The following is a 25790-nucleotide window of genomic DNA, read 5'->3' as shown; positions in this document are numbered from 1 at the left end:
TACAAAATTAACACAAAAATCCATGGTCTTTGTATAAACCCATGGCAAGCTGCTGAGAAAGAAATTGGAGAAAGAAACCTATTGATAATAACTTCAAGATAGTACCTTGAAATAACCATATCCAAGGTTATAAGAATTTGCAATGGTGAAAATCATACACTTCTATTAGTTTCAGTGTATCTGGTTTTATGTGGAGGTCTTTGATGCACTTGGACTTGACCTTTGTACAAGAAGATAAGAATGGGTCGATTTGCATTCTTGTACATGCTGACCTCCGGTTGAACCAGCATCATTTGTTGAAAATGCTATCTTTTTCCACTGGATAGTTTTAGCTCCTTTGTAAAAGATCAAGTGACCATAGGTGTGTGGGTTCATTTCTGAGTCTTCAAATCTATTCCACTGATCTACCTGCCTGACTCTGTACCAATACCATGCATTTCTTTTTTTATCACGATTACTGTTATACAGATTGAGGTCAGGGATGGTGATTCCCCGAGAAGTTTTATTATTGTTGCGAATAGTTTTTACTATTCTGGGTTTTCTGCTGTTCCAAATGAATTTGCAAATTGCTCTTTCTAACTCTATGAAGAATTGAGTTGGAATTTTGATTGCTTTTGGCAAGATGGCCACTTTTACTATATTAATCCTGCCAATCCATGAGCATGGGAGATAAGTCCCATTTTCTGAGATCTTCTTCGATTTCTTTCTTCAGAGACTTGAAGTTCTTCTCATAGAGATCTTTCACTTGCTTGGTTGGAGTCACACCAAAGTATTTTATGTTATTCGTGACTTTTGTGAAGGGTGTTGTTTCCCTAATTTCTTTGTCAGCCTGTTTACTCTTTGAGAAGAGAAAGGCTACTGATTTGTTTGAGTTAACTTTATATCCAGCCACTTTGCTGGAGTTGTTTATTGGGTTTAGGAATTCTCTGGTGGATTTTGGGATTGATTAAGTATACTATCATATCATCTGCAACTAGGAATATGTTGATTTTTTTTCCTTTCGAATTTGTAACCCTTTGACCTCTTATTGTTGTCTAATTGCTCTGGCTAGGACTTCAAGTATTATACTGAATAAGTAGGGGATAGTGGGCAGCCTTGTCTAGTCCCTGATTTTAGTGGGATTGCTTTAAGTTCCTGGACATTTAATTTGATGTAGGCTATTGGTTTGCTGTATATTGCTTTTCCTATGTTTAGGTATGGGCCTTGAATTCCTGATCTTTCCAAGACTTTTATCATGAAGGGGTGTTTAATTTTGTCAAATGCTTTCTCAGTATCTAATGAAATGATCATGTGGTTTTTATCTTTGAGTTTTTTATATAGATTATATTGATGGATTTCTGTATATTGAACCATTCTTGCATCCCCAGGATGAAGTCTACTTGATCATGTTGAATGATCATTTTGATGTGTTCTTAGATTCAGTTTGCAACAATTTTGCTGAGTATTTTTGCATCAATATTTATCATGGAAAATGGTCTGAAGTTCTTTTTCTCTGTAGGTTTTTTGTGTGGTTTAGGAATAAGTGTAATTGTCGATTCAACGAATAAATGGGGCAGTGTTCCTTCTGTTTCTATTTTGTGGAATAGTTTGAAGACTATTGGTATTAGGTCTTCTTTGATGGTGGGATAGAATTCTACACTAAACCCATCTGGTTCTGGACTTTTTTGTTTGGGATACTTTTAATGACTGCTTCTTGAACAGAACACCAATGGCTTAAGCTCTAGGATCAAGAATCTACAAATGAGACTTCATAGAATTGTGAATGTTCCGTAAGGCAAAGGACACTGTCAATAGGACAAAATGGCATCCCAGATATTGGGAAAAGACCTTTACCAATCCTTCACCCAATAGAGGGCTAATACCTAATATATAAAAAGAACTGAAGAAGTTAGACTTCACAGAACCAAATAATCCTAGTGAAAATGGGGAACAGAGCTAAACAAAGAATTCTCAAGTGAGGAAAATCAAATGATCGATAAACACCTAAAGAAGGGTTCAACATCCATAGTCATAAGGGAAATGCAAATCAAAATAACCCTGAGATTTTACCTCACACTAGTCAAAATGACTTAGATCAAAAACTCAGGTGACAACAGATGCTGGCAAGGATATGGAGAAAGAGAAGCACTCCTCCTTTGCTGGTGGGATTGCAAACTGGTAAAACCACTCTGGAAATCAGTCTGGAGATTTTTCAGAAAATTAGTCATAGTACTACCCGAGGACCCAGCTATACCACTCCTTGGCACACACCCAAAAGATGCTCTAATATATAACAAGGACACATGCACCAATGTGTTCATAGCAGCCTTATTTATAATAGCCGGAAGCTGGAAAGAACCCAGGCGTCCTTCCACAGAGGAGTGAATACAGAAAATGTGGAGTACTACTCACCTATTAAAAACAATGACTACGTGAATTTCTTTAGCAAATAGATGGGACTAGAAAATATCATCCTAGTGACTTAACTCAGTAACAAAACAACACACATAGTATGCACTCACTGATAAGTGGATATTAGCCCAAAACTTAGGAATACCCAAGAAACAACTCACAGACTGTATGAAGTTCAAGAAGAAGGAAGACCAAAATGTGGATGTTTCAGTCCTTCTTAGAAAGGAGAACAAAATACTTATGGGTGGAAATACAAGGACAAAGAGTGGAGCATGGACTGAAGAAAAGGTCATCCAGAGAGTGCCCCACCTGGGGATCCATCCGATATGCAGCCACCAAATCCAATCACTATTGCTGATGCCAAGAAGTGCTTGCTGACAGGAGCCTAATATGGATGTCTCCTGAGAGGCTTTGCCAGAGCCTGATACAGATCAGGATTCTTGCAGCTAACCATCGGACTGAGCATGGGGACCCTAACGGAGGAGTTAGAGAAAGGACTGAAGGAGCTGAAGAGGTTTGCAATGCCGTAGGAATAACAATAGTATCAACCAACCAGAACCCCCAGAGTTCCCAGAGACTAAGCCACCAACCAATGACTACCCATGGAAGGACCCATGGCTCCAGCCACGTATATATCAGGGGATGGCATTGTCTAGTATCAATAGGAAGAGAAGCCCTAGGTCCTGTAAAGACTCATTTCACCAATTTAGGGGAATACCAGGGTATTCAGGTGGGAGTGGGTGGGTGGGTGGGAGCAGGAGTATCTTTATAAAAGCAGGAAGAGGGGGGATGGGAGGGAGGAAACTCATATTCATGAGTCAACAGGGTTAATATTATAAAAATGGCCTCCCTTACCAAAAGCAACCTAGGTTTGAAATCCTGATCATAATTCCAGTGACAATCTTCACAGAAATAGGAAAAAAATCTTAAAATACATGTAGAAATATGTAACTCCCCAGATAGACAAAGCAATTCTGAATAAGAAGAATACTGCTAGATTTGTAGAATAAATGATTTAAGTTATGATACAGAGCCATAGTAATAAAAAATCATGGAAGTCCTACAGAAACAGACACATAAATCAGTGAGATAGAATGTTAGCATGAATCTTCAACAAATACTTCTGGGGAAACTGGACACCTACATGGAAAAAAATAAAACTAGATCCTTGTCCCTCATCTTGCACAAAATTCAACTCCAAATCAATGGATAAACTCAATAAAAGACTTGAACCTCTCAAACTGCTGAAGAAAAAGTAGGGAATATACTTTTCAACATGTAGGCATAAGTAAGAGCTTTATGAGTAGGAAAACCATTTCTATTTGCAGAGTTGTTTTGCAGAATAGTTAAATAGGTTGCATTCAACATATGAGAAATATTCATCACTACAGTCTTAGAGAATTTAATTCTCCATCTCTTCTCTCTTTGCTGTGTGTAAGAATAATCATTTCTATATTCTGTTGATTCTATTCTGATCGTTGGCCAAAATTTTCTTGCCAATTCAAGACTTCTTGGCATAGGCTTCCTCATCTGAAGAAAAGATTCTGAGAATTAGAAATGGATTCCGAGTAAATTTAGAAAAACACTTTTGAGTTCAGGAGTGACACAGACACTGGATCAGGAAGCCACATATCATCAGGAGGCATACAGATAGCTTAGATACAGTAATGTTACAATTAATGAAAACCCCCTCCCTTCATTCCCATTTCCTATCTTTTCTTTGTATATAATTGTGGGGAGCCCTTTGAATTAATCAGTAATACTTTATTTTTTGCTATATTAAAAAGACACTAGCTGCATTTTCTAATGATCAATCTACCTGCCATTGTCAGAGAACAATCAGAGAAGGAGAGGAAAGGATTTATAGTAATGAACCAAGGCGCACAAAATATGTATTTCCCTTTCTCCAGTTTCCCTTCCCTTTAAAATAAATATAAGTAACAACAAATGTGGTGTCTTAAGCCAGGTTAAAGATGTGTTTCAATAGCATTCAGTCTGGTCCCATCACTGTGCACCCATCCCCAGAATTATTTCATCTTACAAAGTTCCATCTCTGTATATATTAAACAATAATTCCAATTAATTTACCTTTTTTTAATGGCCAACATGTGTCAGGCAGTCAATACTTTTAGCACATGCCATCTACTTATCATGTAAAATATCTGGAGGGAAGTTGAAATGTAGGTATGCCCCTAAGGAGTTAACATGTTAAGACAGAGAAGTTGACAAAGGCACGTTATCACAAGGAATCTCTCAGAGTAGACACCTGACACTTAGGCAGATATTACATTTAGGTAAGCTTCAAAGGGGAATAGCTGATATTTTTATTTCAAATTGCTCACTAGACATAAAAACTCTACAGCTCAAATTCATGAGAATTATTGGTCAAGCAATGAGTTCTTTCAAATACAAGGAATGGTGCCATTTCAATTGTACTTCTTAGAATAGTATCCTTGATGTAAACAGTGATTTGTCTCATGAATTGTCTATGATAATTTAAGATCAAATGAATCAGATATTTCCAGTTTCTAAAATTTTCAAAACATGCTGCCTGTTATAATTTGGATCTCGAATACATACATTTGCATGTGTTTGATTATCGGCCTGTGGGGTTGTGCTTTGGGGAAATGGTTGAAATCTTGGGAGGTGGCATGTGATGGGAAGTGCCCAGCTCACTAAGGCTCACTCTGAAAGAAGATTGGGAAGAATTCTTTCTCCCTTGTACTTTTTGCTTCTAGCTATTGAAGTCAGTGATTTTTTTCCCAGCACAGGCTTATCCTATGATATGCTCATTAAAATAATGGGCTTAGTTGGTCCTGAATGAGAGACTACAAAAACAGTGAGCCCAAATAAAACTCTCTTTCTAGAAGCTACTTACCTTAAATATGTTTGCTACGTACTAAAACAATGCTGGCTAACACACATCCTATCCCTGCTGGCTACTATGATCACAGAGGATTCCTGTGTTCCCAGTCCTATGCATATGCCACAAACCATTCTATTTTCTATTTCTTTCCTATCACATGTCAAACAACATTTCAATTAGTCAAAGTCCAGCCAATAGTTTACAATGCAGTTTGCCCTTTTCAATAATTTGTGCCCATCTCAGAAAATGCCTCATCACTCAAATTTCTTTACATATTTTCATTTCAAGAGCTTACCTCGCAAATCCAAAGTCTAACGTTTGTTTTTTTTAATAAATGGGAACATGGTTTGTGTTTTTATTTGTTTGTTTGCTTGCTTGCTTGCTTGCTTGCTTGCTTGCTTGCTTGCTTGCTTTAAGGTCACCTTCTTGTTCCATGGCACCAATCCAAAATATATGGACAGATAGATTCCAAGTCAGGTCTCTGGGTTTTCTTTGGTTGTGGTCATTTATTTCATCTGCATGGATCTTCCTGCAAGCAATTTGCCAGCATGATGATTGAGAAGTGCACTTTGCACTGCTTTGCTTTAAAATGGTAATATGGAGAAAGAGAGATAATTCTCTTGCAAAATATATTCTTCAAACTTTATGTTTGCTTTCCAGTGATATGAACCATAAAATCATGCTTGCTAGCCCAAACTGCTTTTATGGAAATCTTGGTTTGGAATACCAAAAAATGAATCTTTGATAACCTCCTTTGGAGTCCAAACATTAGGGCTATAGCTATCATGCGTGTATAAAACTATCTAGAATTTGGGACGATAGCACCAATGGAAAAGCATATTTCTTCAGCTCAGTTTTCTCATGGAAAATGACATACTTGCTGATTTAAATGACTGTTCAGGCTTCATGAAATTCTTCAAAAAATGATCCTTTTAAAAGAATATTGTTCAGCACCACTGTTTCTACAGAAGTTCCAAATCTGTATGGAAATAGAAAACACTGCCCACATTGCAAACCCAGTGATTTACAAACTTGCTTTTCCTTGGCTTCATCAAAAGCTTTGCAACTGACCACTTTAGACCATTTAATAACGTTTATTTTAAGTCTTCACCCTCTGGCCTAAAATAACATTATAATTGTGCGTGTCTGAGTCCCCAACACTATTAACAAGAGCATGTGTCATTAAAACAGGATTAACTTGAAACTCTTAACTTGAAGAAACAGTAGCACTACCAAAGAGCAAAGAGAAAGATCATCTGGGACTGGATCTTCTCCCCATTGCTCCCTCTCTGCTTCCCCTGGTCCAGCTTTCAGAAACTCTGTTTATTGCTGTTAAACCAGGCTTTGTCCAAGACAAACAAACATAAGTGTATAAGGTGAACATGGAGGATGCAACACAGAAGGAGACAAGGATGTAGCTCAGGGAAAGAGTGCTTGCCTGCTACACAAAAGGGGCCTGGATTCGATCCTGCCACCAAAAATAAATAAGTGAGTAAACAAGATTTTTAAATAGAGATAGCATAAAATAATATTCAATCCAATATCTTGTATTATAGATGAAAAATGACAACTAAAATGTTTAGTTATAGATGGGTGCTGTCAAAACCGAACCCTAGTTTGTCAATTAACTGTCTATTGTTTTTTCCTAGAAGTGGTTTAACATGAGTAAGCCATTTTCCTACATCTCCAGAGGTGGGAAGTTTTCTAAAATACAGTGGGAACTAGATAATCTGTGCCTCACCAGATGCAGGGTATGAACTGTATTTCTGCCTATAAAAAACAACTTGAGCTATCTTTTACTCGTCTATTATCTGCACAACATTAATGCTCCCTCAACAGGCAGATATATCAAAGGAATGCATAGATCTCATTCTTTCAAATTCAATAATACATTAATTGAAAGCTTAATGAATGGGCTGGAGAGATGGCTCAGTGGTTAAGAGCACCGACTGCTCTTCCAGAGGTCCTGAGTTCAATTCCCAGCAACCACATGGTGGCTCACAACCATCCGTAATGGGATCTGATGTCCCCTTCTGGTGTGTCTGAAGACAGCTACAGTGTACTCATATACAAAATAAATAAATAAATCTTTAAAAAAAAAAAGAAAACTTAATGAATTTCTGTAATAACTCACTATAATTCTTCAATGATCTTTAAATCAGAGATGAAGCAAAATCCCTTACTGTACACAAAAAGAAAATGAAGCAATTTTAAAAAATGATGGATCTTTAGTAAGATTTGCAGATAAAATAAACAGTTTTTTTTAATGTATGTAGTTGGGGGAGCTCTCACAGGGATACTTAAAGACATCACACTTAAAGAAAAGCTTGAAGCAATATAGCCATAAAAATTAAGAGTTCTTTTACCTTAGTGCAGACCAGAATCCATGTTTCAAAATGCTTTGTTTATGGCCAATGATGTCAGAATGATCTAAATGTTACAATCAGTTTTTCTAATAGCAGAGTCATAATATTCAAGGAGTCATCAAAAGACTCAATTTCTATTCCTTTACCTGTTTATCTGTGCTGCAAACAGGACTGCTCAATTAAAGAACAGCACTGCCAATGAGAGCAAGACAGTAAGTGGTAACAAAAAGAATGGAATGAAGACTTTATTATTATGTTTCATATTCCCTGAATTAACCTTTAGCATTTGCTAAAGGTTTTTAGCATTTGTTTAGGTTCTAGGCACAAGCATGCTATATGACTGACAAATCATTTCTCTGGGTCACACATAAACTTCTAATTACAGTGCCACTTCATTTTAGTGTTTGTGCATTCCAGTCATTGTGTAAAGCACTTAACACGCATCAGCTCTAATCCTAACAAGCCGACATAATGGTTAATCATTATTCATTACTGGGGTGCAGTTAAGGGATTGTAGGATTGAGGGGAGAGCCTAAGCAGGTACCAAAGGACTCATGACTGTTCCCCCACTTGCAGAATTAGAATCTGAACTTCCTCATGTCTGAACCAAGCATTGTTCATCGTTTCCTTCTCAGATCCTTTAGCAGACACAGCCTTGAGGAACTGACCCACACATGCATAGATGTATTTCAATGATAATGTTAGTCCCCAAGGAGGCCACAGACGGAGTGTGTAACCCCCTCAGGAACACAGTGATTTTTGACACATTGTGCCTCCAGCAATCTTTTGTCAGTGGCTGATTTTTTTTATCAAGAACTTCCATTTTAAGTGACACCTAAATCCACCAGTGAATACGCATGTAACAAATGTGTCCTATGTGAAAGGGACTACTTGCAGGTAATACTGCCAGTCGAAATAAAGTGTGCATATGGTCCATATCCATTTTTTACTCATCTGAAATTCAAATCAAATAGACCATCCCGGTTCCTTATTTCCTTTGTTTTTGCTAAATCTGGCAGCACTTCAAGCTAATCCATGTTGTTTTCAGTTATCTCCCCTTGTTGTTGAAATGACCTATAAAGGCATGGAAAGGAAGCTAGCCATTCAACAAATAAGTAGGAGACTGCACTATGCCTTTCAATAAAGACATCCAAATTCCCCTCAGAAATAAACTCAACTGTAGTCCTGTCTGCCCAGAAACCCATGCAGTCTAGATAATCTGTGAGAAGTGAGTCGCTTTGGTGTGGTGATTCGTTCTTCCCTTTACTCACTCATTGTAGAGTCAAAGACTCAGCAAGAAGAATTGGCATGCTCAGAAAGAGTCACAAAGGAGAATGTGTTGAGAGAGCCACATACAACAAAAGAGTAAGGAGCCCAGAGAGAATGTGCAAAGTCTCCAAGGCAAACCACTTTGGGAAACTGGCCATTCCCATCATCTTGCCTGTGATGAGGGAAGCCATTAATGGACTCCAAGGAAGGTTTTGTTTTAGCAAAAGCCAAAAGACCCCAAAGATGGTGTCTCAGTTAGAGTTTCCATTACTGTGAAGAGATACTATGGTCAAGGCAACTCTTACAAAAAAACAACATTGAATTAGTGTTGGCTGACAGGTTCAGAGGTTCTGTCCGTTATCATCAAGGCAGGAGCATGACCGCATCCAGGTAGGCATGGTGCCGGAGGAGCTGAGAGTTCTATATCTCCATCCCAAAAAAGCCAGAGGCAGACTTTCTTCCAGCTGGCTAGGAGGAGGGTCTCAAGGCCCTCCCCTACTGTGTCACACCAACAAGGCCTTCCTCTAACAAGGCCACATCTAATAGTACCACTCCCTGGACCAAACATATTCAAACCACCACAAAAGGTAAAGAAAGCATCCAAGATCACACAATTCTGTAATATAATAGAAACAAGGGAAATAGAACCTTTCCTCTTCCAAGTACCTGAGCAAACTTCAGCAAACTTCAAGCTAAAACAAAGCTTACTTTGCTATAGAATTCTGCTTCTATTTCCAAATGCACAGCCAGAAAGTGAATTGAGGACTGGATATGAAGGGGACAAAGAAACATACTTATGCATGTACTTTTTTCTCACATGGCACTTTTTGTTCTGTTAGCATTATATATGTGGGTACACAAATGGACTCCATTCTAGCATCTTTCTTTCTTTAAAGTTCTCGATCAAATCCTCCATCAGAGCAAATCAGGCAGAAATAAAGTCTACCAAGTTTTAATGATCAGTATCAAAAGAAAACAATATGAAAGAAGGTGGAATGGGTTTCTTCCTTTCCCTGGACAAGGTATATTTTCTTGATAGAAACCCCATATGCTAAAACAATGGAATAAACAGGGCATGTGGAAAAGCAAGCTCAGTCCTCCATGTAGGATAGAAAACATTCATACTCCATAACCCCTTCCCTGGAAACCTATTTTTTAGTATAGTAGAGCAGAGTATAGTATAGTATCATATCGTATAGAATAGCATAGCATAGATGAGTATAATATAGTACAGTAAAGTACAGTATAGTATAATTTTATGTGTGTGTTTGTGTATGTGAGTCTGTGTGTGTACATGTATATATAATATGCTAATATCTGCAAACACCTGCATGTCATGATTTAAGTATGGAGGCCAGAAGACACTTGATTCTTGCCTTCCACCATAGACTCTAGTCAGAGAATTCAGGTTTTGATCTGCTGAGCCATCTCCCCAGCAGCCAACTCTTACTTTTCTTAGCTTGTGACCTTGTGTAACATAGATCACTCTTTCCTCAAACTTATTCTACAGTGTCTTCTGACCCATCTACAGGGTTGGTGCCCTACAGATGAGGAAAAAACATTGACCAAATGACAGAGTATGAATACTGGAAGGACGAAACGGTTTTAAACCACGAGAGGCTCCTTAAATGCTAAATACATGCAAAGATCTGTTACACATCAGACAAGTTGCAGATGCGCAGATCAACTTCCCCTGGAAAGAGCATCATTTGTCTTGTACAGCAGAACTCCAGGGACAGCATGATGTAGTATTTGTTAATTAGCGCTTGTCCAAGTCTTCCTAACTAAATTGTATCAAATAAGCTTCTCAACATAAAGGCTGACCAAGTCTTCTGCAGGAACATAATCAGACTGCTGATATGGTAACAGTAAGCACCATTTTCTAAAGGAATTAAATAAATTTACTTTTGTCAAATATATGCCATCTGTTATGACGATATGTCTGTAATTGAAAATAAAAGGCAAGCCTTTGAATACAATAATTTCCATTTTTTCTTGTATCTCATGCATATTATTCAACTCATTTTAACAGTTAGAATTCAGTTAAGATTCAGTACTGATATCTGTTGTGAATGGTTAGTTGATTCGTGGCTGTTTTGCTCCCATCCTTTCTAGGATAATTTTATGATACAGTGTCACTCCTCTCTTTGTGATTTGAATCTTAATCATGAGTAGGAATGTTAGTTTAATATAGTTTAGTTCTTATATCTTGTATTTTTTTCCTACAGGTATGTCACAGCTCTCCTGAAGTTTAATATCTGAAAAATGGCCATAAACATGAACTGAAATAAACAACAACAAAACCATTCTCAAATTCTCTACAATTACATTTAATTTGAAAGTAGTCCCCTTGCTGTTGGAGACCCCACATAGGGAGGTCACAAAATCTGGAAATGTTGAGCTGGCACTGTCAGAGGCTTCACTGTTGCTGGTCAGCTTTCATAGTGCAAGAAAGTGATATGCACACTACTTTAGGAGACAAGTAACCCTCAGTTGTGTCTAGCTGTAAGTGCTAGTCGCTAAAATAAGGACTCACATGGGAAAACATCCCCACTTGTCTCAAACACCGTGGACATAATTTCTGATTTAGATTTAAGTCCCTCTCTACAAAATAAAATCCATACCTGTCACCATGGGGCAAGCCTTTATTACTAGACAGGTCATAGACCCTATGGGAGAATATACCACTATCATTATAGCACATGGACATATAGCACTAAACGGGATCCTGATGGAGTATTTGTATACACATAAATTAATTCATCTTCTGGTCTTCATCAGAGAAGCTACTATTTGCAGTAGATGGTGCTTATCACAGAGAGTCGCAGCAAGCTGAGGTCCAAAGAATAAGATATTGTGGAGTATTCAGTTCTAAGCGAAACATCTCTACTGCACCCTTACTCGAAAGGTTCATGGATTATTGTAAATAAGAGGATAGAAGAACAGTAAGAGACAGAGGTCTTAAGAGAACACAAGCAAGCAATGTATAAGCATTGCAGGACATACATGTAAACTGACAGTAGTTGTAGCAGCACGCCCAACAAGGTTCAAACAAAGGGCAACTTCAGACCAGATCAAATTCCCACATGAAGAAGGGCAGTATACATACAGTCCAACCCTTATCTAGAGGAAGTATTACTCATTGATAGATACTGGGAAAGAGAGTCAATTTTAAGAGTCTTGCCATTAGTAGGTCAACCACACTCCAAAAGAAGGTCACACCCTCAACAATGTAGGAGCAGCACAAATTGGATCCAATGCTTAAAAAGTAAATAAATGGTGTAAAAACAATGGATGGGACAGAATAGAAGATGAACCTGGGAAAGACTGGAAGAAAGGTCAAAAATTAGAATAAAGAATTCTCAACGGCGTAATTTTTTTAATACCCAGGAAAGGAGTCTTCGAAGGAAGCTATGACAAGTACCTTTGTAGTTTTCCAGCAAAAAAGCTGCTGTTCCTATGTTAATCACACAGTATAGTCATCACCAGAAGCTGAGACTTCTGGACTCAGACCCACCCTTACTATTCCTCAGCCACAGATGCTCCGCACCAGCTCCGGATTTCTTACTATAGTGCTCATCACGACAATCCCCAGGGCTACTGCCATGCTGCTATTCATGCTTTTGGGGAGTTCTAGCTCTTCTGGGCTATGTTTGAAACAGAGGGTGTCACCAGTGAGGATGGGCCTCCTTTCAAAGGCTCTCCACTGTGGTGGTTTTATCATCAGAGTCCTCTTTGGCGAAAAACCCAACTCTACATATTGTGAGGAATTACCGGAAATTACTGTGGCAAAGGACTAACTTGTCTACTACAGGCAACCAGAACATGAAGCCTGACAAAATCCAGCTGAATGGGTTTGGAAGAGCTCCCGTCCAATGGAGCTTGAGATCACTTCTTTCCTGCCCAATAGTTTGACTGCAGTCTTCTGACAGATCACCCAGCAAAGCTCCTACTGTATGTCTATGAGGTTGCTTTCCAACCCTTAAATCACTGAGTAGTTTTCCTAAACTTGTTTGGTTTTTTTTTTTTTCAGATAAGGTTTCTTTGTGTAGCCCTGGCTGTCCTGAAACTAGCTGTGTAAACTAGGCTGGCCTTGAACGAGCATGTGGTGTGTACTACCACTTACCAGCTTAAGCCTTTTGAGAACTAAGATACATTTGGGTAATGAAAGTGTGATTTTGTTTAACAGGAATGTAAATAATAAATGTGATTTCACAATGAGGAAATAGAGTTAAGGTCATGGTGAACACTGAAAGGTATGCTATAGGCACTATATAGTTCTTGAGTGGATAATAACTATTCAAGTTATTTTTCAAATAACTTATAAGTAATTTTTGCAATTCCCAATTAACCGACTGACGCTGGTAGTAAAAGCCAGAATATTTTTTTAATCATAAAACTAGGTATAATTTTTAAAAGTAAAATAAAATAAGCAAAGTCTATTAAATGAAAACATCTCAGTACCCATGAATAAAAAATTCAGTTTTATATGCATGTCACCCTGCGTAATACTAGTTTTATATAATTAATTGTTTTATAGTATATCTGAAAGAGAGTTCTGTCAAGTTTTTTTTTTAAAACTGGGGAACTTCTCATTGCTGTTTCTGCTGAAATATGTCTAATTTTCTAGTGCAGCCATATGGAAACTGTAGTCTCTTCACTTTCCAGCTCTTAACCCTAATGATTCATCTCTACTACCCTTGTCGGTGTAACACCAAAGCCCCTTTGTCTAAGCGTTTCCATCACTTCCAGTCAGCACTAACATCTGTACAACGCCTCACCAGTGGATCGCTGAAGTCTCTTCTTGTGACAGTCAACAATGGTACCCATGAAGGCAGGGACACTTCTTGACTTCACTTCTCACATTTCACTGACATCGTAGCTCATGCTCAAGGTAGATAGAATGTTTGCGTGAGAAAGAGTAGATTCGAAAGTATAGATTACATTTATGAGAACACTAACACACAGGAAACCAGCAGCAAACTGAAGCATTATGGAAGTTCTGGCAGGTAAGAAGCCAGTTCTCAGAAGGGAAAATTAAGCAATGAGAAATGCAAAATAGCGCAGCTTAGGAGGAAGAACCCCAGCATAAGTTAGGAAACTTCTGCATGGCACATGCTGTGATGTTTGCTCTTTCGTGCACGCAGCTAATATTTACTGAGGGCTCTGGGCCTGATGCTCTGTGCCTGGACACTAGTGAAATAAAACCGCCATCCTGTCTTTGAACTTTACAATCTAAAGTTATGTCTCTGATCTCCATAAAAGGTCCCAGAGTGATATTATGTCTTTATCTTTCAAATGAAAAAAACTGAGGCACCATTAAATTATTTAATGTAGTAAAATTGGTGTTGGTATAAAAGAAATAGTATGTGTATTAAAGCCTGGGTTAGACTGAATCTAAGGTTATGGTCCTTTTTCTCCATCTTACTAGAATGAACATTAAGTATTGACCGCTAAAATCGGTGTCCATATATGAATGAGTTAAGACTACGTGGGGTAGTATAAGCAGAAACGCCACTCCTTCATAAAACTCTGACATCAAGAATGATTCTAAACATATGGATTAAGGAACCTTCCCACCCCTAGTTTCAGAAAATAATCAAGAGGTAAAACTGTATTTTATTCTTACTTTTTGGAATAAAGAATTTTAGCCCTGGAGTGAGATAAATTGTGTTTGATTTCTAGTTTTATAGTCGGGATGTGTCTTACCATCTCCAGGTCTCAACTACCTCATCGGCAAAGGGGAGATAACCATGGAACCTGTTGCCTGGAGTTATGAGGATCGAATGATTCGAAGCATATACAGTGGCACTCCTGCCCATCCTCCGAACATTAGCTCAGTAGAACGCTCACAAACTAAGGAGACAGCAAATACATGGCAATCCAGAGCGTTCACCCAGATGGAAAGGACAAGGTTACAACACAGAACTCTGGACATAATGTAATAGGATACAATACTAAAGGTCTGTGCTCATTGCTTCTGGATAGATGACAAAAGATTAATCAACAACATCATGATTCCTTGATTTGGGGAAGAAACATTTCAGTTGCTACTTTAATATAATGAGCAGTTTCGGTAAATGTACTTTAGAAGCAAGTTTCTAAGGGTTTATGTACTTATTTTCATATATATATATATATATATGTCTTTTGCCCATGTATGTATGTATGTATGTATGTATGTATGTATGTATGAATGTATGTATGTATGTGCACCACCTGTGTAACTAGTACCTGGGAAGGTTAAATGAGGGTGTTAGGTTCCCTGGATCTGGAGTCATGAATGGTTGTTAGCAACCATGAGGGTGCTGGGAATTGAACTGAGCTTCTCTGCAAGGGCAACAAGTGCTCTTAACCACTTAGTCCTGTCTCGTGCCCCACTGGAAGCAATCTGCATAGTAGGACTAACTTTAGTGATTTAAAAAAAAACTCACGTTTATTCCTTGTAGTATTTTCCAAAAGAATATTTCAAAGTAGCCCTTTCCTGTATTCTGCTCCAAATCATAAAGATAGTGAGAATTATTGCCCAGGTCCCTGAACTGATAAACTATCAGCTGGAGGAGCAGGAAATCTGTACCTGAGTGAAGGAAGGTTCAGAAGCAGAATCCTGTCTTGCCTGCGCTGCCTTCAGTGTGTTTTATCCTGTAATGTAAAACATGCATGAAAAAAAGGAGATGCCGTTATGTAATCTTTAAGCCATGTTCCAATGTGTATTGTTGTTTTCCTGATATAAAAAGATGATAAAGAAATGTTGCTATATAAAGTTACCTACAATTCCAGATATTTCACCCAATGGTACAAAACGAGATTGCTATCTTGCTGTGAACCCTTTCTTGGTGTTGTGGACCTGAAAAGAGAAGGTGAATGTGGTGCATGAAAACAAAGCAGGCGTTCTTACGATTAAAAGGAAAATGTGCACATTACTCCTCAGGTAATGAAGGGATCAATAGCAACATTTAATCTACATCGAGTGCATTGTTTCAACTAATTATAATATCTGAACTTTAAGATACGCGCTCATTAAGAAAAATGTTTACCTTCGGAATTTTTAAATTGATTTAGTTTTAGTTTTGAATCTGGGTCCCACTGTGCTTCCCAGACTGGCTTGCCACCCATTCTCTCCAGGAACTGGGCCTGCAGGCATGTGCCAGCACTTATAGCTTATTGTTGGGAACAATTGAAAATGTGCATGTTAAAGAACATGGACAGTTACATTTAACACATGGAAAGCATTATATAAAGTCCCATGTTCTGTGCTGGTAAAGCAATACCATATTTGGAATGCTTTCTTCCTGTTGGAGATATGATGTCAACTTTGCAAAAGACGTAAGCGCAAACATTACGATCAAATCTGAAATATTCCTCCACACTGAGCACTTGAATACTATGCACCAAGGAGCAGACTATTTGGAGAGGAGGTAGAAGCTGCAAGCAACAGGGGCCTAGCTGAAAGGCCATATGTGACCCTGGGTACCTTTGTCTCTCACCTCTTTCTGCCCACCATGGATATCAGTCACTCCACATACCCTTCCTCCATGTTGAACTGAAACCTTCACCCTTCACTATTGCCTAAGCCAGGCATCTTGTCGAGCAGCAGGAAAAGTTAAAGTGACCAATAAAACAAGTATTAAAGATTATCAACTCCTTCAGCCCAATAAACCTTTCCTGGGAATGTATGTACCAGATAACTTTCAATACAACCAAAATTCTTCAGAGACACCATAGTGTAATATGTGTAAGAGTTATAAATTTTAAGTACTGATAATAATATTAGATTATTTGGGAAATTTTAGGGTGAAACGTGGTGGTATTATACCACATAACCCTTGGAAATAGTCAAAATCTCTGAATATGTGAAAAATGTTTATTAAGTAAAAAAAATATTCAGACAGTCAAGGGATAGGCATCGTTAACTGCCATTCTGCAATATACATCTGTAAGTCATATTCAAACATAACAAAAACTTTCATTACTCCCGCGGATCCCGGCCCGCAGCAGCTCTCTGCTCCCAGACCCTGTGAGAGAGAGACCCAACCGCCTGGTCAGGTGGGCACTCCTGAGGCTGCAGAGCGGAAGAGACCACCAACACTGCTCACCCCTGCCCACAACCCTGGCCCAAGAGGAAACTGTATAAGGCCTCTGGGCTCCCGTGGGGGAGGGCCCAGGAGCAGCAGGACACCTGCCTGAGACACCATAGGAACCTGAAAGAAACAGACCAGATAAACAGTTCTCTGCACCCAAATCCCGTGGGAGGGAGAGCTAAACCTTCAGAGAGGCAGACAAGCCTGGGAAACCAGAAGAGACTGCTCCCTGCACACACATCTCGGACGCCAGAGGAAAAAGCCAAAGACCATCTGGAACCCTGGTGCACTGAAGCTCCCGGAAGGGGCGGCACAGGTCTTCCTGGTTGCTGCCGCTGCAGAGAGCCCCTGGGCAGCACCCCACGAGCGAACTTGAGCCTCGGGACCACAGGTAAGACCAAATTTTCTGCTGCAAGAAAGCTGCCTGGTGAACTCAAGACACAGGCCCACAGGAACAGCTGAAGACCTGTAGAGAGGAAAAACTACACGCCCGAAAGCAGAACACACTGTCCCCATAACTGACTGAAAGAGAGGAAAACAGGTCTACAGCACTCCTGACACACAGGCTTATAGGACAGTCTAGCCACTGTCAGAAATAGCAGAACAAAGTAACACTAGAGATAATCTGATGGCGAGAGGCAAGCGCAGGAACCCAAGCAACAGAAACCAAGACTACATGCCATCATCGGAGCCCAATTCTCCCACCAAAACAAACATGGAATATCCAAACACACCAGAAAAGCAAGATCTAGTTTCAAAATCATATTTGATCATGATGCTGGAGGACTTCAAGAAAGACATGAACACACTTAGGGAAACAGAGGAAAACATTAATAAACAAGAAGAAGCCTACAGAGAGGAATCGCAAAAATCCCTGAAAGAATTCCAGGAAAACACAATCAAACAGTTGAAGGAATTAAAAATGGAAATAGAAGCAATCAAGAAAGAACACATGGAAACAACCCTGGATATAGAAAACCAAAAGAAGAGACAAGGAGCTGTAGATACAAGCTTCACCAACAGAATACAAGAGATGGAAGAGAGAATCTCAGGAGCAGAAGATTCCATAGAAATCATTGACTCAACTGTCAAAGATAATGTAAAGCAGAAAAAGCTACTGGTCCAAAACATACAGGAAATCCAGGACTCAATGAGAAGATCAAACCTAAGGATAATAGGTATAGAAGAGAGTGAAGACTCCCAGCTCAAAGGACCAGTAAATATCTTCAACAAAATCATAGAAGAAAACTTCCCTAACCTAAAAAAAGAGATACCCATAGACATACAAGAAGCCTACAGAACTCCAAATAGATTGGACCAGAAAAGAAACACCTCCTGTCACATAATTGTCAAAACACCAAACACACAAAATAAAGAAAGAATATTAAAAGCAGTAAGGGGAAAAGGTCAAGTAACATATAAAGGGAGACCTATCAGAATCACACCAGACTTCTCGCCAGAAACTATGAAGGCCAGAAGATCCTGGACTGATGTCATACAGACCCTAAGAGAACACATGCCACTCCAGGTTACTGTATCCAGCAAAACTCTCAATTAACATTGATGGAGAAAACAAGATATTCCATGACAAAACCAAATTTACACAATATCTTTCTACAAATCCAGCACTACAAAGGATAATAAATGGTAAAGCCCAACATAAGGAGGCAAGCTATACCCTAGAAGAAGCAAGAAACTAATCGTCTTGGCAACAAAACAAAGAGAATGAAAGCACACAAACATAACCTCACATCCAAATATGAATATAAAGGGAAACAATAATCACTATTCCTTAATATCTCTCAATATCAATGGCCTCAACTCCCCAATAAAAAGACATAGATTAACAAACTGGATACGCAACGAGGACCCTGCATTCTGCTCCCTACAGGAAACACACCTCAGAGACAAAGACAGACACTACCTCAGAGTGAAAGGCTGGAAAACAACTTTCCAAGCAAATGGTCAGAAGAAGCAAGCTGGAGTAGCCATTCTAATATCAAATAAAATCAATTTCCAACTAAAAGTCATCAAAAAAGATAAGGAAGGACAGTTCATATTCATCAAAGGAAAAATCCACCAAGATGAACTCTCAATCCTAAATATCTATGCCCCAAATACAAGGGCACCTACATACGTAAAAGAAACCTTACTAAAGCTCAAAACACACATTGCACCATACACAATAATAGTGGGAGATTTCAACACCCCACTCTCATCAATGGACAGATCATGGAAACAGAAATTAAACAGTGATGTCGACAGACTAACAGAAGTCATGAGCCAAATGGACTTAACGGATATTTATAGAACATTCTATCCTAAAGCAAAAGGATATACCTTCTTCTCAGCTCCTCATGGTACTTTCTCCAAATTTGACCATATAATTGGTCAAAAAACGGGCCTCAACAGGTACAGAAAGATAGAAATAATCCCATGCGTGCTATCGGACCACCACGGCCTAAAACTGGTCTTCAATAACAATAAGGGAAGAATGCCCACATATACGTGGAAATTGAACAATGCTCTACTCAATGATAACCTGGTCAAGGAAGAAATAAAGAAAGAAATTAAAAACTTTTTAGAATTTAATGAAAATGAAGGTACAACCGACCCAAACTTATGGGACACAATGAAAGCTGTGCTAAGAGGAAAACTCATAGCGCTGAGTGCCTGCAGAAAGAAACAGGAAAGAGCATATGTCAGCAGCTTGACAGCACACCTAAAAGCTCTAGAACAAAAAGAAGCAAATACACCCAGGAGGAGTAGAAGGCAGGAAATAATCAAACTCAGAGCTGAAATCAACCAAGTAGAAACAAAAAGGACCATAGAAAGAATCAACAGAACCAAAAGTTGGTTCTTTGAGAAAATCAACAAGATAGATAAACCCTTAGCCAGACTAACGAGAGGACACAGAGAGTGCGTCCAAATTAACAAAATCAGAAATGAAAAGGGAGACATAACTACAGATTCAGAGGAAATTCAAAAAATCATCAGATCTTACTATAAAAACCTATATTCAACAAAACTTGAAAATCTTCAGGAAATGGACAATTTCCTAGACAGATACCAGGTATCGAAGTTAAATCAGGAACAGATAAACCAGTTAAACAACCCCATAACTCCTAAGGAAATAGAAGCAGTCATTAAAGGTCTCCCAACCAAAAAGAGCCCAGGTCCAGACGGGTTTAGTGCAGAATTCTATCAAACCTTCATAGAAGACCTCATACCAATATTATCCAAACTATTCCACAAAATTGAAACAGATGGAGCCCTACCGAATTCCTTCTACGAAGCCACAATTACTCTTATACCTAAACCACACAAAGACACAACAAAGAAAGAGAACTTCAGACCAATTTCCCTTATGAATATCGACACAAAAATACTCAATAAAATTCTGGCAAACCGAATTCAAGAGCACATCAAAACAATCATCCACCATGATCAAGTAGGCTTCATCCCAGGCATGCAGGGATGGTTTAATATACGGAAAACCATCAACGTGATCCATTATATAAACAAACTGAAAGAACAGAACCACATGATCATTTCATTAGATGCTGAGAAAGCATTTGACACAATTCAACACCCCTTCATGATAAAAGTCCTGGAAAGAATAGGAATTCAAGGCCCATACCTAAACATAGTAAAAGCCATATACAGCAAACCAGTTGCTAACATTAAACTAAATGGAGAGAAACTTGAAGCAATCCCACTAAAATCAGGGACTAGACAAGGCTGCCCACTCTCTCCCTACTTATTCAATATAGTTCTTGAAGTTCCAGCCAGAGCAATCAGACAACAAAAGGAGATCAAAGGGATACAGATCGGAAAAGAAGAGGTCAAAATATCACTATTTGCAGATGACATGATAGTATATTTAAGTGATCCCAAAAGTTCCACCAGAGAACTACTAAAGCTGATAAACAACTTCAGCAAAGTGGCTGGGTATAAAATTAACTCAAATAAATCAGTTGCCTTCCTCTATACAAAAGAGAAACAAGCCGAGAAAGAAATTAGGGAAACGACACCCTTCATAATAGACCCAAATAATATAAAGTACCTCGGTGTGACTTTAACCAAGCAAGTAAAAGATCTGTACAATAAGAACTTCAAGACACTGAGGAAAGAAATTGAAGAAGACCTCAGAAGATGGAAAGATCTCCCATGCTCATGGATTGGCAGGATTAATATAGTAAAAATGGCCATTTTACCAAAAGCAATCTACAGATTCAATGCAATCCCCATCAAAATACCAATCCAATTCTTCAAAGAGTTAGACAGAAAAATTTGCAAATTCATCTGGAATAACAAAAAACCCAGGATAGCTAAAGCTATCCTCAACAATAAAAGGACTTCAGGGGGAATCACTATCCCTGAACTCAAGCAGTATTACAGAGCAATAGTGATAAAAACTGCATGGTATTGGTACAGAGACAGACAGATAGACCAATGGAATAGAATTGAAGACCCAGAAATGAACCCACACACCTATGGTCACTTGATTTTTGACAAAGGAGCCAAAACCATCCAATGGAAAAAAGATAGCATTTTCAGCAAATGGTGCTGGTTCAACTGGAGGGCAACATGTAGAAGAATGCAGATCGATCCATGCTCATCACCCTGTACAAAGCTTAAGTCCAAGTGGATCAAGGACCTCCACATCAAACCAGACACACTCAAACTAATAGAAGAAAAACTAGGGAAGCATCTGGAACACATGGGCACTGGAAAAAATTTCCTGAACAAAACACCAATGGCTTATGCTCTAAGATCAAGAATCGACAAATGGGATCTCATAAAACTGCAAAGCTTCTGTAAGGCAAAGGACACTGTGGTTAGGACAAAACGGCAACCAACAGATTGGGAAAAGATCTTTACCAATCCTACAACAGATAGAGGCTTTATATCCAAAATATACAAAGAACACAATAAGTTAGACCGCAGGGAAACAAATAACCCTATTAAAAAATGGGGTTCAGAGCTAAACAAAGAATTCACAGCTGAGGAATGCCGAATGGCTGAGAAACACCTAAAGAAATGTTCAACATCTTTAGTCATAAGGGAAATGCAAATCAAAACAACCCTGAGATTTCACCTCACACCAGTGAGAATGGCTAAGATCAAAAACTCAGGTGACAGCAGATGCTGGCGAGGATGTGGAGAAAGAGGAACACTCCTCCATTGTTGGTAGGATTGCAGACTGGTAAAACCATTCTGGAAATCAGTCTGGAGGTTCCTCAGAAAATTGGACATTGAACTGCCTGAGGACCCAGCCATACCTCTCTTGGGCATATACCCAAAAGATGCCTCAACATATAAAAGAGACACGTGCTCCACTATGTTCATCACAGCCTTATTTATAATAGCCAGAAACTGGAAAGAACCCAGATGCCCTTCAACAGAGGAATGGATACAGAAAATGTGGTACATCTACACAATGGAATATTACTCAGCTATCAAAAACAACGAGTTTATGAAATTCGTAGGCAAATGGTTGGAACTGGAAAATATCATCCTGAGTGAGCTAACCCAATCACAGAAAGACATACATGGTATGCACTCATTGATAAGTGGCTATTAGCCCAAATGCTTGAATTACCCTAGATCCCTAGAACAAACGAAACTCAAGACGGATGATCAAAATGTGAATGCTTCATTCCTTCTTTAAATGAGGAAAAAGAATACCCTTGGCAGGGAAGGGAGAGGCAAAGATTAAAACAGAGACTGAAGGAACACCCATTCAGAGCCTGCCCCACATTTGGCCCATACATATACAGCCACCCTATTAGACAAGATGGATGAAGCAAAGAAGTGCAGACCGACAGGAGCCGGATGTAGATCGCTCCTGAGAGACACAGCCAGAATACAGCAAATACAGAGGCGAATGCCAGCAGCAAACCACTGAACTGAGAATAGGTCCCCTATTGAAGGAATCAGAGAAAGAACTGGAAGAGCTTGAAGGGGCTCGAGACCCCAAAAGTACAACAATGCCAAGCAACCAGAGCTTCCAGGGACTAAGCCACTACCTAAAGACTATACATGGACTGACCCTGGACTCTGACCCCATAGGTAGCAATGAATATCCTAGTAAGAGCACCAGTGGAATGGGAAGCCCTGGGTCCTGCTAAGACTGAACCCCCAGTGAACTAGTCTATGGGGGGAGGGCGGCAATGGGGGGAGGGTTGGGAGGGGAACACCCATAAGGAAGGGGAGGGGGAGGGGGATGTTTGCCCGGAAACCGGGAAAGGGAATAACACTCGAAATGTATATAAGAAATACTCAAGTTAATAAAAAAAATAAAAAAAAAACTTTCATTACTATAAAGTCATAGATGCTTTTCATTATCTCATTAAACAAGCTTCAGTTTGCTTATTTTTTAACGAGCAATCATATTGAAACCAAAGGGGTGACTTTAAGGTTGGCTCTTAGCTACCACCTAGAGTAACTGTGTGAAGGTCCTTCAGTCATCTATTAATTTTTTGCATAGGCAGTATATTTATTCAATTTCTCACACTTTAGGCATTGGACAAGTTAGATATCCCGACATCTCTATGATGTGGGTCACTGATATAACTGTGCTAATCTAGGTCCTTTGGGAAGCTGCTTCCAAAGTTAAATTGAATAGGAAAGGGTTTTATGAATACAAATGCCTGCATGGAAGGGACTAGAAGGAAATGGGGAAATTCACATAAGTGAACAGATCACTAAAACAAAGCAAAGTGGCCCTGACTGTCTGAAAGAGATCTTGATTATGTCATTGTCTCAGAAAGGTGAGACAAAACCCTGGGAAATCCTTTGACAAGGTGATTGATAAAGAAGTCCAAGAGTGTTCTGGGTACTTGACAGGGCAACCACGGTTGCCAATTGTCTACCACTAATTAAGATCCACCATACCATTCAGATCCTGCCCCACATGTGGCCCATACATATACAGCCACCAAACTAGATAGGATGGATGAAGCAAAGAGGTGCAGGCTGACAGGAACTGGATGTAGATCTCTCCTGAGAGACACAGTCAGAATATGGTAAATACATAGGCGAATGCCAGCAGCAAACCACTGAACTGAGAACGGGACCCTCGTTGAAGGAATCAGAGAAAGGACTGAAAGAGTTCGAAGGGGCTTGAGACAGCATATGAACAACAATGCCAACAAACCAGAGCTTCCAGGGACTAAGCCACTACCTAAAGACTATACATGGACTGACCCTGGACTCTGACCTCATAGGTAGCAATGAATAGCCTAGTAAGGGCACTTGTGGAAGGGGAAGCCCTGGGTCCTGCCAAGACTGAACCCCCAGTGAATGGGATTCTTGTGGGGAGGGTGGTAATGGGGGGAGGATGGGGAGGGGAACACCCATATAGAAGGGGAGGGGGAGGGGTTAGGGGATGTTGCCTGGAAACCCGGAAAGGGAATAATATTTGAAATGTAAATAAGAAATACCCAAGTTAATAAAGATGAAAAAAAAGATCCACCATTCCGTTTGTTTGCTTAAAATCTACTCTGCCTGACACTGTAGTCGCCACTCCTGCTTTCTCATCTTTGCTATCTGTATGCAATAAACTCTTTCCTTTGGGTTTCACTTACTTGTATACTTCTCCATAATCATTTGGTATTTTTTTTTCGTTTCTTAGTGAATGTGTGAAGTACATTTCATTCCTACCTGTATCCAATTGCACTTCGTTCTTATCCGGTCCTCCATGCTCTCCTTCATCACTGTTCTCCGTTTGCTTTGCATCATAAATAGGTCACCTTCCTGTTTTCATGACCTATGTATTTGAATATTGTCTTTTCTTGTCTCTTCTTTTGTGGAGAGGTTCTCTTTGCCATTGTCTTCATTTACTCTCACTTCATATATATGTATATATACATACATATGAATTTGAATTTAGATTATACATATAAGGGAAACATATTTATCCTTTAAAATCTGGCCTAATTTGCTTAACACAATAAATCCCCCTTCTGTATATTTTCCTGAAAATACCTTTATTTCATTCTCCTTTAAAACCGAATAAAATTCCATCTTGTATGATACCACATTTTCTTGATCCATTCATCGATTGATGAATATCTAAGCTAGTTTCTTATCTTGGCCACAATATGTATGCCACATATATGCATATCTTCATATGATTTTTTCCTGATCTGCCACTTTACTCAGCCACTGCTGTGTAACAGTTGGTTAGCAGATGCTAAGAGCCTATGCTAGGTTACCTAACATGTCATGTCTGCTTAGACCATTATTACTCGTGGGCTTGTAACTCTGTATAAATTAGTGAGCTATAATAGAATCACACATCCAGTCTCCGAGGTCTCTAAACACTGGACACTGTAGATGTGTAGTCCAATATCCAGCTTCTGGACCTAGACTCAATTTGTTTAATGACTTCGGAAAAGGAACGTTTTTAAATTCTTTCTTAGCATTTATAGAAAACTCAGAGGAATTGTCTCCACTTGAAATAATAATTCCCACTCTTCGTTTTATTAGTCGGATAATACATCTAAACTGCTTGGAACTAAAATTAGCATGTTTTGGCAATCAACATACATTACTTGCCTTACCCCCTCTACCCACTCCACACACACACACATACATCCATGGGTGCCACATAAAAGTATGATAACTCTCACTTATTCCAGCATAAATTCAGCTACATTGGAGTCTTTTTGTTCTAGCCTGGATCTTGAATGCCCACCACCAAGGGGTTGTTTATTAAAGTCCTAATCCCCAGAGAGGTGCAACTGAAAGTTCACAACAACTTTAAGGGGTAAGTCCTATTGGGGAAACACAACTGGAGACATGTTTTCA

Source organism: Rattus norvegicus, chromosome 9, assembly GCF_036323735.1.
Source record: "Rattus norvegicus strain BN/NHsdMcwi chromosome 9, GRCr8, whole genome shotgun sequence".
Classification (NCBI taxonomy): Eukaryota; Metazoa; Chordata; class Mammalia; order Rodentia; family Muridae; genus Rattus; species Rattus norvegicus.
The sequence above is the reverse complement of the archived record's forward strand: the minus strand, read 5'-3'. Positions refer to the sequence as shown.